The following is a 13,909-nucleotide window of genomic DNA, read 5'->3' as shown; positions in this document are numbered from 1 at the left end:
CCAGTTATTCTATCAGTGAAATGAGTTTATTTGGGAATAGTAGAGGAATTACAATTCGGGACAAGCAAACGATGGCAAAGCATAGGCAAGTTCAGATTACAAAGGAGAGGAGTGTTCTTTTGTAGCGGAAAGGGATCTTGGAGGGGCTTTTCTGAGCGAAAGTTTGTTGGATGCGATCGAGAATTCAGGATGCTGGTGGCTTCTCATTGGCTGAATTATGGCAGCTTCTCTTTGGCTGAGCTCTTGCTGGGTGAGGAGAAAATCCTTCTTCCTCCTGTTGGGGTTTGTAAAGTAAGCTTCCTCCTGGTGGAGGATGCAAGGTACACTTTCTCCTGCTGGAGTAAGCAAGCTGTATGATGAGTGGTGGTGCATGAGAGCTCCCCCTCAGGGCTTCCTGACCCCACCTGAAATGAGATTTCCTTTATTTATTTTCAGACTTCCCCTCAACTTTGCTGTGAACCTAAGACTGCTCTAAAAAAATTGTCTTAATTTAAAAAAAAAGAAAAAGATTTCTGCTTCCATGGAGCTTACACGAGATAGTTTAAAAAGAAAAAGGTGAATAAATACAACAGAGAGATAATTTTAGACACTAAGTGTTATGAAGATTATTCTAGTTTAGGTCAAAGAAAACATTTTTAGGTGATGATGTTTGATGTTTGTAAGACCTGAAGTCCAAGGAAAATCCAGCCATGCAGCTATCTAGAGAATATCACTGCAGGCAGGGACCTCAGGAATTGCAAAGGTTCTAGTGAGAATGAGCAGAAATAATGATTCATGTGCAAAAAGCTAAAGAAATCTAGTTTTTTAAGTACGGTCCTTTATCTGAAATATGAAATTTCTTCAGCTTATGCTATTTCTGATAAGTTTCCAAATAGTAATGTAATAGATATTGCTTTAAGAGTAAACTATTGTGGAGGCAATTCAATTTATTGGTTCACTTCATTTGGTGATATTGGCAAGCTCAGTTATTGTAATTGTTAAGGGAATATTAAGAGAGGAATATTATCTGACTCACTGGAGATCAAATTAAGTTATATGGCAAATTGGTGCAAAGAGAAAAACATGACTGGTTGTACTTATATTTTAACTTTTGTTGCTTTTGTTTGTTTTGTCTATTTTAGCTCATTTAATTTTCTCAAAATATGTCATAGTTGCGATGTGAAAGTTAATCAAGTTTTACAGACTCAGATATTGTATTACTGAATGGAGTTATATTCAAAATTTTCTCGGGTAGATTTTTGGGTTCACTGCTTTCTTAAATGAACTTCAGGGCTGTCTTGAATATCAGGCAGGATAACATTGCATATCTCTTGAATCTCAGGCAGGGTAACTTGAGAAATAGATAGATGACAGCAGGTATTTACTACCTGAGTAGTTAATAGATATTGTAGACCAATTTTCTCTTAACCGTGCTTCATCAACAATAATTTATAAGGTGTAGCCATCAATTAATTCAAATTGCACATGTCCGTTTGAGCAAAATATTATTTCATCAGGTTCTAACACTGACATCTAAAATGTGGAACTGTCTCTTAAAAAAGCTAAAGTGGATCTTGAGGATATTTTAAGGTACTTTAAATAGGAAAGAACTTCTTTTAAATCAGAATCATCTTTTAAATAAATTCTTACTGATTTTTAAAATTTTTAAATGGGTTTTTCTTAATTAAAGGCAATAACAAATTATATTAAATATGCAGTCTGATTATGCTCTTTTTTAATGTGTTAAATTGGCAATGTATTATAAACATTATAAGTCATATGCATTTATATGTATATATTTGCACTGTACACATTCTATGAATATGTTTTAAATGTTAGTTGATATTTTTATTAATATTTATATATTTTTAAATCCAGTATGTTGGAAAGGCTGCCACTGAACATGTATTAATTATTCTGCTAGACATTACTTGGTAATATAAAGAGTAGCTCAGTTAAGTATTGAATTCTGAATGGGTGCAAAAATCATAGATTCCTAGAATAAAAAGTAGGTTGTTCTTTATTTTTAATTAGTATTCATAGCTGGAACACAAATTCTAGGATGTATATAGAAGCTGTGACTTTTTATCTATACTCATTATAGGCCATGAAATTTTGATAATCTTTGTTATTTGAATTTTATTATAATTACTAAAAATTTCCTAATATTTATAATAGTAAACTAATATGATAATAGAGATGAACATATAAGAACTTAAACATATTTAAATATATGAGAATGATAATAGTAGTATCTCATAGTTGTATAGTGACTTTGGTTTCATAAAGTCCACTATTTTAATTAATATGATTTTTATTTCTAGTACTCAATGGTTGAGAAATTATATTTTGCTTCAATAATTCATGTATAAGAATAGTATGTAAAACAGGAAAACATGGATACAAATGTTCAGAAAATACTGAAATCCATAAATGATTTATTAAAATAAATTAAACTATAGTATTATAAATCATTTCTTTAAAAGAACATGAATGAAAAATAGTTTGATAAATAAATTGCAGGGAACTAATTAACTGGTCATAATTTCTGGTTTTTATTCAGATTAAACCTCAATACTATTTATTCAAGTTGTGAAAGTTTTTGATCTTTTGTATAAAAAGACATATTCCTTGTCTCTGCTTGGAATGTCCTTGTCTCTGGACATTCCTTATCTCTACTCATTGATTTTCAGTAGCCCCAGCTTAAATTTGCATTCCACCATTTATCACCTCAGCACTCATCTGCCCAGAGTGTGCTAGACTTAGAGCCACGAGCTATGGCTACAGTGTCCATGGCAGCTAACTAGATCGTTTGAAGATTAGCTCATCAACAGTAATTTACTCTATTCAGCCCTTCTAAATATAAAGCTCGAGAGGCATGTTAATAAGCATTTACCTCTAAATTTAACAAGGCCTTGACTTGTAGTAATAATCTTGACCGATTTGGCCTTGATAATCCAGCAATATCATAGGGTACAAGATAATTATATTTAGTAAAATAACTATTTTTATAAGAAATAGGTGAATATATATATCTTACTAGTTATTTAGCGCTTCTCTTGATGGCCTTTAAGTCAATTAAATTATTAATTTCAATAACCACATTCTGAGAAGCTAATCAAATTCTGTGCAATTCATCCAAAATAATGCAGAGCAAACTTTATCTTACAAGGCATGGCTTTTGAACTTTAACATGAAAATTACTACTCTGAGAAGAGTAGATGTGACAGAAATGAATATATAAAATTTTGTTGCTCAAAAGCATTTATCCAAATGTTATATTTTTGAACCACAGATAAAATAGAAAATTTTATCAACTAGTGGACATTTGGTCCTGTCCAAAATGTCCACTGAGACACTTAGCCCACACCAAGAGGTCCTTGAAATTTGTTCCTATCCAAAATATCCAGGAGCATATTTGGTCTGATGGCTACAAAAGAAAAAAAAAACAACAACCCTTCTTCTGTTGCTTGGCAATACATCTTTATTTAAAAATTCTCAGTGGAATATGTCAGAAATAGTATGTTCACACACAAAAAAGCCAATGCTACATTATTAATATTTTTGTTACCATTTTTATTACTTTAACAGAGATAGCAGTAAAAGGTACAGGTACCACAGAGAAGGAGAATCTGCAATGCTTGATGTACAACTAATCAGGATTTGGGTAAGATTACAGTCATTCAGGATAGGACAGGAAAACATCAGCACAACATTGGTGTTGAAGGGGAAGTAAGGAAAACCCTGAATGGGTTAAAATAGCAGAAGAAGAACCAAATGGGACATCATCACAGGTACTTGGAAGAACATTCCATGATATTCATGATAAAGAGATCCTGTTAATGCTAGCAGAAACAAACTCATTAAAGAGGCAAGTAAAAAGAATTAGGGGCTTCCCTGGTGGCGCAGTGGTTGCGCGTCCGCCTGCCGATGCAGGGGAACCGGGTTTGCGCCCCGGTCTGGGAGGGCCATGGCCGCTGGGCCTGCGCGTCCGGAGCCTGTGCTCCGCAAGGGGAAAGGCCACAACGGAGGGAGGCCCGCATACCACAAAAAAAAAAAAGAATTAAAAGCCCACGTTGATCTCCAAACCCACCTTCATTACATGGAGTTGAATTTCCAGAGGCATATAAAGTAACCAGATATGGAGAATCATTTCTTATAAACAATTCCAGTGCTCAAGATGAGAGAAGAATTCTTATTTATACAACTTATGAAAATATTTGATTTTATAAGTACCAGTTCCACATTATTCAGTGATGGCACCTTCAAGATGACACCAACACAGTTCACTCAGTTACTTACTCTGCATGGTGTAGTATGAGGTTATACTATGCCATAGACTTATGCACTAACAATGAAGAAGCAAGAAGATACTTACAGATATATATATGAAAGTACTTGCATTTGCATGGGAAAGAAATCTCAACATTAACCCTTCATTGTGCATGATGGATTTTAAAATTGCAAATATGAATGTGATTCGACTACTCCTACCAAATGCATGAGTAAAAGGATGTTTGTTTCACTTTTCACAATCACTGGGCCTAAAAATATCTTCTTTGGTTCTAACATACGAGTATTTGACGATGGAAAGTAACACACATAAGTGTGCATACTTATTGTTTGGATTTCCATTTGCACCTTTGGAAAATGTAAATGAAATTTTTGAGTACCTTGTGGAGAATACAGAAGAAAATTCGGATGACCTGATGAATTATGTTTTCAGAATGTATGTCCATGGAAGATGTGGCAGAGGCAGAAGAACAGAAGCTCCATGATTTTCACCAGAAACTTGAAATGTTTTTACATCAGTACTGAATGACAATCACAGGATGAACAATGCATTGGAAGGCTGGCATAGAAAATTTCAAAAGCTGGTGGTAGTACATTATCCTTCAATTTGAAGATTTATTGAAGTGTTAAAAGATGAATAGCAAAACAGTGAACAAATTATCAGGTTCTTGGTGGTCACACTCAAATATAGCCACCAACTTCACAATGATACTGACAGAAGTAAATTCGTATAACCAAAATTGTTAACAGATATAACAAATATAAAGCTGATAACAGGTCATACATACTTGATAGCAATTGCTCATCAACTTGAGTGTAACCCTGTAAAACTTCATGATGAGGAAGAATAAATGTGAAATTCAAAATCCATAAATTACAATAAAAATAATGTAAATGAAATTTTAACAAAGTTAAATATTTGTGTTATTTAATGAACCATGGCACAAATGTCTCAATGGACACTTTTGACAGGACCTAATTTCAAGGACTTTTTGATTAAGTTAATTTCAAGAACCTTTCAGCATGGACCAAATGTCTTAATGGAGTTTTTGGACAGGACCAAATTTCAAGAACCTTTTTGGCATGGACCAAATGTCTCAATGGATGTTTTGGAGAGGACCAAATGTCCTGCAATGATTTTATTGCATTGTTAGGCATAATTAATTTCTTCTTCATATTTTAAAATAAAAGTACATTCAAATTTTATTTTAGTGATACCAATATACTTTCAGAAAGTATTTCACAAAGTTGCTAAAGATCAGGCAAACTTAAGAAAAAAACCAAATTCAAGAAGTGAAATTATTTATACAAATGTATATGTCTTACTTCCTTAGGCAATAATAATTTAAAAAAAATACCCAACATATTGTATTACTTTGCTAGGACTGCCATAACACATTACTACAAATTGGGTGGTTTAAAGCAAAGACATTTATTCTCTCAGAGTTCTGGAGGCTAAGTCTGAAATCAGGGTGTCATCAGGGCCAGTGCTACCTCTGAAGGTTCTAGAGAAGACTATTTACTGCCTCTTCCTAGCTTCTGGTTCTTGCAGGCAGTCCTTGGTACTCCTTGCATTGTGGTAGCATCACTCCATGCCTTCTGTCTTCACATAGCTGACTACTCTGTGTGCCTATCTGTTTTTCTGACATCAATCATTGGATTTGGGGCCTATCTTAATCCAGTATGACCTCATCTTACCTTGATTACATCTGCAAAAACCTTATTTCCAATTAACATCATAGTCATAGGTACTGAGGGTTATGACTTCAACGTGTCTTTTTGGGAGGACACAACTCAACCAACAGGACATATCATGAGCTTAACTTTTACATTAATGGATAACATAAACAATGTTTAACTCACACTAATGTGTAACATATATAAGACAAAATAATTGAATTTTTGGAAATATTGGCATGCATTATTAAGGTAGTACAATATCTGAGATTCCACTGGTAGGCTAGCATTACACTTTTTGAAATGTAATTTAAGGTTAGTTAACATTTGTGTTTCAGCAAAGGAAAATAAAATGTGATCTGAGAAAACTACCATATTTCTCATCTTATTTATTTATTTGCTGGTTATAGCTGCTACTTCAGTAGTGTTGAGTCATTACTTGTCTTCTCTGAAGAACTAGTAGAGTAGATATTGAATACCTGATTTTTTGAGAGTTCTACATTCACAAGATTTGTGCATGTAAATGAATCTTTGCTCTACAAATCCTAGTTAAATCTCCCAAGTTAACAGTGCTCCAACTACTTATGGTTGTTTAAAAAAACATTTGAATGCCTCAGTCCCTATCAGGAAAGTTTCCCTGAATATCACAACCTTTAGCATCAAAGTTCCAGAGACTATATACTACCAGTTCTTTCTCTGAGTTTATCTTTGTTTCCAGGATTGGGATGTGCTAGAACCGTACTACTGAGACAATCTTAGTGATACAGATGCTATCAAACAGAAAGAATAGTTTTTAACACTTCTGGAAGAAAACCTCTTAATGTACACATTTTCCTCCTTTCATAGTATTTTTATAATTTTCTAAAGTGGGAAATTATCTTAAAAATACATATCATTACTTCTGTTGCAGACAGACATGATTATAGCAGAATACCTTATTTATAAGCAAACATTCTGTGATATTTATAATAATAATAATATTCCTCTGTATGTATCCCACTTTATCCAGAAAGCTAAAACTTTATACAATAAACATTAAACATGTAGTTTAAAAATATTGTATTTAAACAATAGTATTTAAATGAATTATTCATTCTTAAGAAATACTTCATGTAGTTATAAGCCCTAGGAACATGTTAATAATGTAGATGTATTTTATTCATTTTATTATATATATTGGTTATATATTTTATTGAGGCAGTATTAATGTGCAAACAAATTCACAGATCTCAGTGTTCAGTTGAAAGAATAGCATAAATATAAATTAAGTGACAATTTATATTCCCCGGTAAACACCTCTTGAATCAAGTGAGAGTGTTTTTATTGCGCCACAATGTTTCTCTGTGCCTCTTTCCAGACAGTTCTACTTCAACTTTATTTCCCAAGAAGTAACTTCTTTGTGATTTCTATCATTATAGATTAGTTTTGTCTTTTTTTGAATTTCATATAAATGGACTTATAAAGTATGCACTCTTTGTATTTGACTTTTTGCTTAATATAATGATTCTGAGAGTCTTAATACAATGTTTCTGAGAGTCTTAATATAATGTTCTTTGAGATTACTTTGTGTCAGTAATTCATCTTTTATTATTGATTAGTATTCTATGATTATATTATAATTAATTCTTAATCTATTCTCTTATTAATAACATTTCTTTTTTTTCCAGTTTTTAAATTATGAATAATGATGCTATGAGCATTCCTATATAAGTATTTTTACTAAGTAAATACATCCAGCTGTGGAATTGGTGGATCCCAGGGAAGATCTATGTTTAACTTCCTAAGAAACTACTGAACAGTTCTCTAAAGTGGTTGTATCATTTCACCCTTCCATCAATAATGTAAGCAAGTTCTAGTTGCTGCATGTCTTCACCAAATTCTAATGTTACTGTTGACCTTTAAGAGTTTTTATATATTTTGAATAATTATCTTTTATCAAATGGGTCTTTTGCAAATATTATCTCCCACCTTAACTTGTCTTCTCATTGTCTTGACAGTATCTTTCACAGAGCAGTGGTTTTTAATTTTAATGAAATCTAATATCTATTATTTCTTTTATGGATCATGCCTTTGGTGTTGTTTCTAAAAAGTCATCGCCAAATTCAAGATTATCCACATATTCTCCTATGTTATCTTCTAGGAATTTTATAGTTTTGTGTTTTACATTTATACCTATGATCCATTCATACACAATCCATTCATAAGTAGATTCATTTTTTTCATTTTCCAAATATTCCAGGAACATTCGTTAAAAAGGCTGTCTTTCCTCTATTTTGCTGTCTTTGCAATTTTGTAAAAGAACAGTTGACTGTATTTGTGTGGTTCTATTTCTAGGCCCTCTATTCTGTTCCATTAATCTATTTGTATATTCTTTCCTCAATACCACACTATCTTAATTACTATAGCTTTACAGTAAGTCTTGAAGTTGGATAGTGTCAGTCCTCTGATGTTCTCCTTCAATATGTGTTGGTTATTTTGATTCTTTTGTCTCTCCATATAAATTTTAGGGTCAGTTTTTCAAAATGCACAAAGTTTGGATTATGATAGTATTGAACCTGTATTATGATAAGATTGGGAAGAACTGACATCTTGATAATATTGAGTCTTTCTGAACATGAACATGGAATGTCACCCCATTTATATAGTTCATCTTTGATTTCTTTCATCAGAGTTTTGTAATTTTCCTCATATAGATCTTGTACTTATCCTGTTAGATTTACACCTAAGTATTTTATTTTGGGGAGTGCTAATGTAAACGTTATTTTTTAAATTTCAAGTTCTAGTTGCTCTTTGCTGGTGTAAAGGAAAGCAATTGACTTCTGGATGTTAACCTGCAACCTTGTTATAATCACTTATTAGTTCTAAGAGTTTTTTTTCAATTCTTTTGCATTTTCTATATAGAAAATGTTTTCTATGTTATCTGTGAACAAGGACAGATTTGTTTCTTCCTTCCCGGTCTGTATGTTTTTTTCCTTTTCTTTCTTACTCCATTATCGAGGACTTTAAGTATGATATTGAAAAGGGATGGTGAGTGGGTGCGTCCTTGCCTTGTTCTTTTTTTTTTTTTTTTTTTTTGTGGTAGGCGGGCCTCCCTCTGTTGTGGCCTCTCCCATTGCGGAGCACAGGCTCCGGACGCTCAGGCCCAGCGGCCATGGCTCACGGGCCCAGCCGCTCCGCGGCATGTGGGATCCTCCCAGACCGGGGCGCGAACCCGGTTCCCCTGCAACGGCAGGCGGACGCGCAACCACTGCGCAACCACTGCGCCACCAGGGAAGCCCCTTGCCTTGTTCTTGACCGTAGCGAGAAAGCTTCTAGTTTCTCACCATGGAGTGTGATGTTACCTGTAGAGTTTTTATAGATTTAAAAAAATAAATTTGAGGAAGTTCCCCTCTATTTTTAGTTTGCTGGGACCTACTGGTTTTTTAAAATTGTAACTGCATTGAATCTGTAAATCATTTGGTAAAAAATTGACATCATGTAATTATTCAATTTTTAATCCATGAATGAGGCATATATTTTCTATCAATTTTTTATCACTTTGTATTTCCCAAGTATTTTCAATAGACATTCAAATATACTCAATCTGAAAACAAGAAACAGGGAAATAATGAAATAATGAGATAGCAAACCTTATTAGACATAAGGTTTTATTCTCATGACTATCACTATCCTCATTTTATACATATTGGATTGTTTTGTATCAGGGAGTCAATTCTGGTCAAAACTGTTAAAATTTTCTACCACCTTTAACCAGCTACTTCAGTATATCAAATATTGGGATCATTAAACACCAACATGAGATTTACTTTCTTCAGAGTAGAAGGCCTGTTATCTGCACTTCAGAGTTTAACATTCTATATGTTGTGATACTAAATTATATGTATCCTGTCATTTGGTATTGTGTAATATATAATAGAATTCATCATGATTCACTTGCAGTCATTATATTTGTGATTTTACACTGAGAGTTACTTGTACAATCTGCACCCCAGAATTCGGATGGCAGGCTTTTGGGATGTGACTGTAGATTTGAGCAAGCATCTCTGTGTATTAAAAATTTGTGGGTGGCCCTAAACTTCGAAATACATTTTTAAGCAGGTCAAGTTCAGGAATTTACTAGATTTTAGAGTACAAATGTGTTGACAAAGTATGAAGCACTGTTTTCCAACCTAGTGCAAATATTTTACTAAATATGCATTGATACTTTTAGTGGTTTATTCACTGAGACAGGTTTTGCGGGGGCGGGAAATACAGAGTGACCTGGAGTTGAGTAAAAACAAGTAAATCTAAAATTGTACCCCACATGTGTTATGCAACCAACCTCTTTGCCTTTATAGTTTTGGGTGCACACACACACACACACACACACGCACACGCACACACACACATCATATTCCTTAGTTAAGCCTTACATCTGTACTACAGATCAAGTGTCAGGTAGATCTTTAAACTCTATAGAAAGAATCATAGTTGTCACTGCTCTTCTAGACACAATTGTAGTTTTACTGTTAGCATTATCAAATACAAGAGCAAAGATACTATAAAGTTAATAAGAGCATTGTTCAGAAAAGCTGATAAAGAGTATAGGAGAAACAAGTCTATAACCTTGGACCAGAAGAGAGAAAGCAGGAAAAGCTTTATAAAACTGTATAACTAGCAGAGAAAATAGTTTTAAAGTGTCATAAAATGAGTAATTTGTTAATAATTTTCTCCAAAGAGGTTTTCATGAGGCAGAATATATGTGGGTGGGTGGCCATATGTGTGTGTGTGCATGTGTGTGCATGCATGAATGTGTGAATGTGTGTGTATACATATGTGTGTATGCTTATGTGTGTTTGTGATGGTAATACTGTATGGCTAGAATTCAATCTGTGATTACTTAATTAGATTTTGCTTGACAATTAAAGATTGAGAACAGAATACAATAAAATCTACAAGTCAAATTGATTAGAATCTTTGGGGATTACTCTAATGATCATGGACCTTCACAGAGCGAAAAAAATTCTCTTAAGAACCTATAGTCCCATGGTAAAAAAGACAAAAAGAAAGAGAGAATGCTTCGATATACCCACTCTTTCCCAGACACGCAGTCCCTGGATGGGGACATTCCAGTCTTCTATATGCACCATTAACGTAATTCTCAATCTGAAAAACATTAATCATAACCAGAGGATTTTTCAAATTAGTCATGAAATTCCCATCGTCAAAGAGATGCCAGTGAGAGAATTCAATACTACATAATACTCTTTGGCCAAAAAGGTATTAATTGGGGAGGGAGGGAGGAGTGAGGGGTTTCATTGAGGGTAAAAGCTAGAAGAATCCAAGTAAAAGTCAAGTAAAAATAACTGATGACAGAAACATTCAATTTAAATGACAGATTAAGGGAGCATACCACATTATAACTGTATCGACTATAATTTGGCAAAATTTTCCGTTTTTGGAAACATTCAGAGTTGAAACTGTTGATCGGTAATGCTGTTTGAGAGAGTAATAGCAACTCCAAATGTGGGTCAGTGAGTAAATGGCATTTCTTATTGACAAAGATTGAACAGAAAGGACTCCTAATGTAAAGTGGGTCAGTGATATTAAAGGAAAGTTTGCTTTGGATTATTGGAAAAGAAAGGAGATTGAAATTACATATTTTCTTAATGATATGATTGGGCTATTAGGAAAAGAAGCCATCATCACTAGTCATTAGAGAAATGCAAATCAAAACTCCAATGAGGTACCACCTCACACTGGTCAGAATGGCCATCATTTAAAAGTCTGCAATAACAAATGCTGCAGAGGGTGTGGAGAAAACAGAACCCTCCTATGCTGTTCGTGGGAATACAGCAACTATGGAAAACAGTATGGAGGTTCCTCAAAAACCTAAAAATAGAGTTACCATATGATCCAGCAATCCCACTCCGGGGCATCTATTCAGACAAAACTATAATTCAAAAAGGTACATGCACCCCAGTGTTCATTGCAGCACTATTGACAGTAACCAGGACATGGAAGTAATCTAAACCTTTATCCATTCCTTCCACTGACAGAGGAATGGATGAATAAGATGTGGTACATATATACAATGGAATATTACTCAGCCATAAAAAATGAAATAATGCCATGGATGCAACTAGACATTATCATACTAAGCTAAGTAAGTAAGAAAGAGAAAGACAAATAACATATTATATCACTTATATGTGGAATCTAAAATATGACACAAATGAAACTACCTATGAAACAGAAACAGCCTCACAGACATAGAGAACAGACTTGTGGTTGCCAAGGGGGAGGAGGGTTTCAGTTATTTGTTATCTAAGTAATCATCACGGACACAGCAGTTGAATTGTTGTTTAAGGTAATAAGAAAAAAATTAGGATGAAAAAAAGTAGCATCTGTAATCTTTTTCCCCTTGAGTTCTGCAACTAATCACATTTCTTTAAATGTTTAATTATTCATGCAGTGAACTAACCACAGCATAGGGTCGATCTGGCAATGTAAAACCATTGCTGTATTCATTCACATATTCAGTACTTGACTAAATATTATGAAAGTCTTGATTTTCTTCTTTCTTTATAGTCTAATTATTATCTTTTTCTAGGAGAGAATGGGAAGAGGAAACTATCCAGCAAATCTCCTTTGTACTGACATAACCTGGCCTTATTTTACATGACACCTACAGTATGAAAATCTATATGAAAATATCATTTTTCTGGTTAGCATGAGAAATTCAAAGATAACAGTGACCAGAACCTCAGAAGGAGAAAGCACAGTAACAGCTTCTGGAAAAAATGGTCAAGAGCAGTAAGAAAACAGCTGGATGTTGGCAGTTTCTGACTTACTGGTAACACCAGAATGCCAACAAGCTCAAAGATGCTCTCCCAACTCTATTTTGGCCATGAGACTGGTTGTGGTTTTGGCTTTAAACACATTGTAGCATCTCCTTCCCCTAAAGGCTTCATCATGCAGGTTATCCCCTGCATAATGAAATTATCCCCTAATTTCTCTGTTAGAGCAGGTTTCCCTACTCTGGCAGAAGGTACATATAGCTTAGCTCTCTCTCTCCCTCTCTCTCTCTCTCTCTCTCTCTCTCTCTCTCTCTCTCTTTTTTACTTTTCCACTATCTGTGAATCATAACAGTGCTGATTCATGATACAAATTAAAGGCTCATCTATTGAAAAACAAATTGTAAGCAATTCTCATATGAATAGTATTATACGTGACTGATTCTAAAGTTTGGAATGGTATAGTAATAATTTCATTTTGACTGTTACCCTGATCTCCCACTATGCTCTGAGATCTCTTCTAAACCTGAAATATTTTAGCTTTCATCTCATAAGGAGTAATTAATAAGGGACAATGAAAACATTAGTATTTCTATATAGGAGTTTTAAATTATTAGTCATAGTGCAAAGAACTAAATTAATTTTGGAAGGAAGCAAAATATTGATTTAATATAGACTTTTTTTTAAAGAGTAAATTACTTTTATATTCAGTATTCTTTTTCTCTCAACCTGAAGGGTTGCAGTGCACATAGGTTTAGCTATTTAAAATATTAATAGGGACTGAGTAAAATAATATTTTGTGATTATGTCAAACATTCAGATAAATTTGCAACATTTTAGTCACTTAGATATTTTAAAGTAGGTACAATTATGGAATCACATCAACTAAATTTTAATTGACTGATGAAATGTTTTACTTTTCAGATATTGAGAAGATTGTTAGTTTATACTAATGGATCAACATTAATCAACTGTTAATCAATTATTAATCAATAATGGATCAACTGCGCCACCAGGGAAGCCCAAGTTTTACTACTTTTAACAAGTTAATCCTCTAAATGCCTCTAAATGGCTTAAAGTTAGATTGTAAACATTTATTTTTCTATAAATCAATAATCAAAGGCTTCCCTGGTGGCGCAGTGGTTGAGAGTCCGCCTGCCGATGCAGGGGACGCGGGTTCGTGC

The 13,909-nt window shown here is 33.8% G+C and overlaps 1 long non-coding RNA gene across 1 annotated transcript in view; it reads left to right on the top strand.

Moving 5' to 3' along the window:
* The first annotated feature begins 7,708 nt into the window (after positions 1 to 7,708).
* Positions 7,709 to 13,909, top strand: part of LOC129392338 (uncharacterized) — a 64,527-nt gene continuing 58,326 nt past the window's right edge. The window contains exon 1 of the long non-coding RNA XR_008618095.1: positions 7,709 to 7,790. This is a non-coding gene — a long non-coding RNA (uncharacterized lncRNA). The remainder of the gene's footprint in view (positions 7,791 to 13,909) is intronic.

The sequence above is a fragment of the Physeter macrocephalus genome, chromosome 8, assembly GCF_002837175.3.
Source record: "Physeter macrocephalus isolate SW-GA chromosome 8, ASM283717v5, whole genome shotgun sequence".
In the NCBI taxonomy this organism is placed as follows: Eukaryota; Metazoa; Chordata; class Mammalia; order Artiodactyla; family Physeteridae; genus Physeter; species Physeter macrocephalus.
The sequence above is the reverse complement of the archived record's forward strand: the minus strand, read 5'-3'. Positions and strand labels throughout refer to the sequence as shown.